Source organism: Panthera uncia (genome assembly GCF_023721935.1).
Source record: "Panthera uncia isolate 11264 chromosome A1 unlocalized genomic scaffold, Puncia_PCG_1.0 HiC_scaffold_17, whole genome shotgun sequence".
In the NCBI taxonomy this organism is placed as follows: Eukaryota; Metazoa; Chordata; class Mammalia; order Carnivora; family Felidae; genus Panthera; species Panthera uncia.
The window spans coordinates 8,987,663-8,993,764 of NW_026057577.1; the positions used below are offsets into that span (position 1 = coordinate 8,987,663).

General features: G+C 43.3%; 1 non-coding gene across 1 annotated transcript; it reads right to left on the minus strand.

Annotated features, from left to right (window-relative positions):
• Positions 1 to 3,695: 3,695 nt before the first annotated feature.
• On the minus strand, positions 3,696 to 3,805 carry LOC125935847 (U6 spliceosomal RNA). The gene has a single exon (XR_007461831.1). It is a non-coding gene; the product is annotated as a U6 spliceosomal RNA (small nuclear RNA).
• Positions 3,806 to 6,102: the final 2,297 nt, after the last annotated feature.

Sequence of the window (6,102 nt, forward strand, 5' to 3'; positions counted from 1 at the left end):
GGAAAGATACCTCCTACTCTGTTCTCTGCTCCTGCTCCCCCTCCTCCAGGGGCAAAGATCCTGACTCCCCCAAGTCTCCTGGGTCCTCCTCATCCGGGTATGATGCCAATACCCCATATGGAGGGCCCTTCCATGATGCCAACGATGGGCTCTCCTCCCCCTGGGTAGATGCCAGTGGGACTGGCTTTTGGAATGAGGCTGCTTATTAGAGGCTGTGTGCCTCTAATGCCTGGGTCCCCCATGATGAGACCTCCCACCCGTCCCCTGATGGTGCTCAGGAATGACTAGACCAGGCAGATAAGGAGAGATGGGAACCTCTTTATCTCCATTTTATACTACGTGTCCTACCTCACCTGGAGATCTCAGTGCTGTGACTTACTGTGTTTTCTAACAATATGACAAGGAAGACTTACTCCCCCTTCTGATCAAAGAGAGAATAGTTTTGGCAGGGGAGTAGTGGGACCAAAAAAAAAAAAAAAAAAAAAAAAGCAACTTTCATTTGTATTGTGAAATGTGAAAATAAAACTGTCCACTGTTTTAGTTAGAAAAAAAGTTAAGAAAAGATGAGTGTAACTAGAGTGGTATTCTTAAAAATATTTGTGTTTTTCTTTTTTATCTTTTTCCATGTATTTTTCCTCTATACCCTGAGGGATTCATATGGCTGAGGTGAGGTATTCATAAGGGGTTGTTACAGTAGGAGTATAAAAAGCATAAAGAATTAACATTCAATTTCTGCCGTTGAAGACAGAATTTTGCAGGAATTTTGCAACAACAGACTTTGTTGAGGAAGAGACAGTTTTCTCACATTTTAAGCATATCAAGAACCAAACAGAGATAACTTGGATCAGAGTATCAGAGTTTCTTCCATAAAGGTAAATAAACACCCCCATCTACCTATGAATCCATGAGACTTGCTGCCCTAAGGATGGAATGAAATCCTGTTTCCTGAGGGATTATGGGATAAGGAAGGACAAGAGAGGCAGAGTATGTAGGGAGTGAGAGACATCTCAACCTCTCCTCTCTGGCCTAAAATATTTAAATAATATGAAGGGAATGCCAAGGGCAGGGGGCTGCATCCTTGATTGATATTTTGTTCTTGAGGGTTGGGGATTATTTGCAATTTCCCCCCTAATTTGTGACAGAAACCACATCCAATTAAACTCAGTGACCCACTGTTGTTAGGCATAAAGGAGGGACCTAAGCATAGCTTTCCCACTCACCTTTGTTTAGTGGAGGGTCTAGAGAAGATCTAGAAGGCTCCCAAATCTCTAGGAAACACATGAAATTTTGCTGAGACTCTAATTTTGCTTAGAGTCTTCCTCTAAGAGGAAGTTGCTCTAGATTGGGGTGGAGGTTGGGGGGGCCAGGGCGGCAGATGTCACCATGTAGCTGAAGGCTGCGAGGCAGAGCCCCTGGGCCAGGATCACACAGGAGACATTTGTTGGGGAGGGAAAATTTTCCCCTGCCCTTCCAAATTCTTCTGGCTTGTCTAAGAATCAAACTGACATTAAATGAACAGGAGAAAGTCAAATTTAATTTTGTGTTTATGGGGAATGCACATAAACCTGAGATACCAAAGACAGGGAAACAAAATGAGGTATATGTGTCATCCTGAACTAAGGAGAAGAGACTTCAGGGGGAGGGAATGCAATTCACAAGGCGATGAAAGGAGTAAATGTTTGGTAGACAGTGTTTGTTGGGCTGCTCAGAAACAATGGGACCAAGAGAGGACTTTGGTCAAACAAGTCTTGCTAGGTTCTTCCCTGTCTACCACATTTAGTTCATATAATGTAGTGATCTATGGTAATAGCTCTCTTCCTGGAGCAGGTCCTCTATCCCTAAATTCTTTTAGGTGGTTAAGAGGAAGGTCAAAGTTTCTTCCAGAGCCTTTTGGGCCTTGATGGCTTTTAGCTTTAAATAATTGTAAATAATTGGCATGCCAAAGTGGCGCATCTAGGGGTGACTTACCCCTGGCCCCTACACACACAACACGTCCAGGAACCAAATTAACCAGTGAGCACTGCTAGGCCCAGAGCAAGCCAAAGAGACCAAACCACAAGTTATATGAAGCACCGTAATTATAAATGTAAATTTGTGCTATAAATGTAGGCATAGGTGCTCCTGGATGGCTCAGTTGGTTAAGCATCAGACTCTTGGTTTTGGCTCAGGTCATGATCTCACAGTTCATGGGTTTGAGCCCCATGTCAGGCTCTGCACTGACAGTGTGGAGCCTGGCTGGGATTCTCTCTCTCTCTCTCTCTCTCTCTCTCTGCCCTCTCTTCTCTCTAAAAAAAAAAACAAAAAAACAAAACCAAAAAAACATTAGAAGAAATAAATGTAAGTATAGAGAGAAGTGATCAGTCCAAATAGGGTGGTTGATGTAGAGATCAGAAAAGCAAAAGGACACCACCTAGACCATAGATCCCTTTCTCCACTGCTGTGAGTGAGTATCCCATCTGAAGGCAGGTGGGAAGATGGGGGAATTTCTGAAAGCCCGGCATTATCCCAACCTGGGAGTCCCAAGCAGAAATCTAGCTGTGTCTCCTGAATGATCCTGGCTGCGGGCTCTGCCTTGCAGTCCTGAAAAGAGATGTTACCTCAAAAGATACCTCAAAATCGCAGACAGACAGATGACTGGATTACACTAAAACGTAAATGTTTTCCCTCTGCTACTACTGGCTGGTGGGTGCTTGTGGGCACAATAAGAAGAATGATAGGCAAGATTTAAAAAAGTGTCCATTTTCTCCACCCATCTGAGTGAAGGGTGAGAAATTTACAGCTCCAAGAAATCAATAACACACTTAAAAAACCCAGACCACATACTGTGCCAAATGATAGCCGTAACGTTGAGGGTAAGAGACGCCTTGTGACATTTCAAATTCTAGACATGTGTTGAGAAAATGGTATAAACGCAAGGGGGTTGACTCTGACGGGTACCTTACCAGGTAGGGAATAACAACTACTATTCCTAAGGCTGTGGGGGTAGAGGGGAGAGCATGCCACCTCCATTCCCTGCACTGGAGGGCTTGGGCGAATTGCCGGACTCCTTAGTATCTTCACCTGAAGACAGAAGGATCCAACACCTCCCTTGGATGGTTTTAAGGTGTACAAACAGTTTAGTAAGTGCTCACAAATATTCACTGTCATTAAAAAAGGTGAACCTTCTACTGCCTTGTATGAGGTCATAAACTGGAGAGAACTGCCAGGGAGGGGCTTCTTTGTGTGTGTAGGGGTGCATGGTGAGTGTCCTGTGGGGGTCTGGGTACTTGGCAGTATTTCATTCTGAATCTGCTCATTTGTTCAGTAGATGGTGAAGCACGGTTTCATCTGGTCAGGAAAGAGCAGAAAAAGACAATGATATCAATGAGGCATTAACAAGAATCCCGTTGTGTTTGATCATATTAAATGCAGCTTTTGGAGGTCAGAATAAGATCATGACACATAATAAAACAGTTACAGATTAGTTTAGTATCTATGTTTTTAATGTCACAGTAGAGACCATCTCACGGCTAGGTATAATGGCCTCCAATATCTAAGTGTTCCCTGTAAGTTGCTTTCCCTTTCTTATCCATGAATTTATCTGAATCTTTGAAAAAAAAATCTGTTGGCATGATCCCTCTTTAAAAAAAAAATCATTTATTTATTTATTTTCCATTGTAATTAACCGTGTTATCTTAGTTTCGGGGATGTACAATGAAAATGTGGGATGCTTCATAAATTTATGTACTATCCTTGCACAGAGGCTATGCTAATCTTCTGTGTTTCATCGTTCCAATTTTAGATTATGTGCTGCCGAAGTGAGCACACTGGCATGATCTCTTCAACGTAATGGGCTCCCTCGGTTTTTGCCCACAGTTTTTCTGTTAAGAAGAAAAAGTCCTCTTATTTGTAATAAAACCACCTCTCCCAAGCACAAGCATTTTTCTTTGTTATTTTATCAGACAAAAGAAATTAGGGAAAACATATTTTTATTTCCATGATGCATATTCATCTTTAAATTGAGATCATTTGAAAGTGACCTGGCAAATGAAATCGACTATTTACAGAGGCACAGAAGATACTGTTCTCTCTACCCCAGGAAAAAAAAACCAGATGATTAAAAAAAACCCTTTTTTTTGGGGGGGGGGGGCGCCTGGGTGGCTCAGTCGGTTAAGCGTCCGACTTCAGCTCAGGTCACGATCTCGCGGTCCGTGAGTTCAAGCCCCGCGTCGGGCTCTGGGTTGATGGCTCAGAGCCTGGAGCCTGCTTCCGATTCTGTGTCTCCCTCTCTCTCTGCCCCTCCCCCGTTCGTGCTCTGTCTCTCTCTGTCTCAAAAATGAATAAACGTTTAAAAAAAATTAAAAAAAAATCTTTTTTCTTTAACATTATTCAGTTTTTTAAAAATTATTGATGCATGTTTATTGCATCAAAAAATCAATGCAGTTTTTAGATTGGTTTTTACAACGTTATTCAGTTTTGAGAGACAGAGAGCATGAGGGGGAGGGGAAGAGAGAGAGGGGAGACACAGAATCTGAAGCAGGCTCTAGGCTCTGAGCTGTCAGCGCAGAGCCTGATGCAGGGCTCAAACTCATGAACTGTGAGATCATGACCTGAGTCCAAGTCAGACGCTTAACTGACTGAGTCACCCAGGTGCCCCGATGATTTTTTTTTTAAGTTTATGTATTCTGAGAGGGAAAGAGAGTGAAAGCAGAGGAGGAGCAGAGAGAGAGAGAGAGAGAGAGAGAGAGAGAGAATCCCAAGCACTCCACACTGTCAGCACAGAGCCTGATGCAGGGCTCGAACTCATGAACTGTGAGATCATGACCTGAGTGGAGATCAAGAGTCAGACATTTAACCGACTGAGCCATCCATGTGCCCCCCCAAAACAAGATGATTTCTTAAAATGGCTGCAAGCTGTCTCTCTCTGTGAAACCCAAAGCCCTCTCCCAAGAGCTAAAGTTTGGGGATTGTTGTCGGGGACAAAATTTCCCGGCAAGACTTCTCTGCTTTTCTGAGATGTGGTTAAGCACAGCACCTAATATGGATATTCTGGTCCTTACTTCTCATTGGAGAATTAAGGAAACAAGCTCTAGATGACTAGTCAATTTTAATTGAGTGGTTGTACACTCAGCATACTTCTTGGGAAGAAGGAAAGAAAGAAAAAGAAAAACACAAACAATATTGTGAGACAATTCTTCCCGTGTCTCTTGTATTTTTGCCTGTCTTGTGAACAGAGGCACTGAGTGACTTTGCTTTGGGCTATCTTTTCAATGATGTGTGTATAGCAAACAGCCTTGGAAGACAGAGACAACGTCTCCCTCTGGAACACAGCGCAGGCATGCTTACTGTCCTTGTAAAAGGCTGGGTTCCTGCAACACACCTGTTAACCTGAAAGTAAAGAGGCACAATGAGAGGCAAATGTGCTTTTATTTGGGTTAAGAGAATTGCAGTTCAGGGAGTACAGATTCAGGTAGGAATCCAAATAGTGTCCCGCTTGTAGGGTGAATGCAAGAGATTTTTATGAGGAAAAGTAGGGAGCTACCTGAGGTGAAGAAAAGAAAGAAACTTTCTAGGGGTGTGTGTGATAATGGCTAGGTTACTCTGGGTTATACATTGACTACTGAGTCTGTCCTCAGAAAGTCTCTTACTATCAGTCTTGTGATCAGGATTTCCTTTCTTCCACTGCCTTTCCCAGTAATTGCTTGAAACAATGGCCCTGTTGCCCAGTCCAAAGGTGGAGAAGGCAGTTTCTCTGCAGTACCTGCTCCATTTTAAAATGGCTCCAGTCATGTCAATTTTTCACACACTCCCCCGTGTGCAGGTGGGTGTCCCCTAAATCTCTCTGCATTGCCCTTTGGGAAGTGGGGCTCAGAGAATTGACACAAAAAAATGCAAATATTCTGGCAACTGCCATTGCTGTGAGTGGCCAGGTGTTTTGACTCTGACCTGGGAGTTTTGCATCCTCTGGTTTAGTCTGCATTGTTGAATAGTGATCTCGGTTCTTCGATTCCCGATGAAGGATTTATGTGAGGATTAGCACTCAAATAAAGCTAACCAGAAGGAAGGAAGAGAGCACAAAACAGTTTATTAAGGAGAGTACGCTCTCAAGGAGGGAGAGTGGAC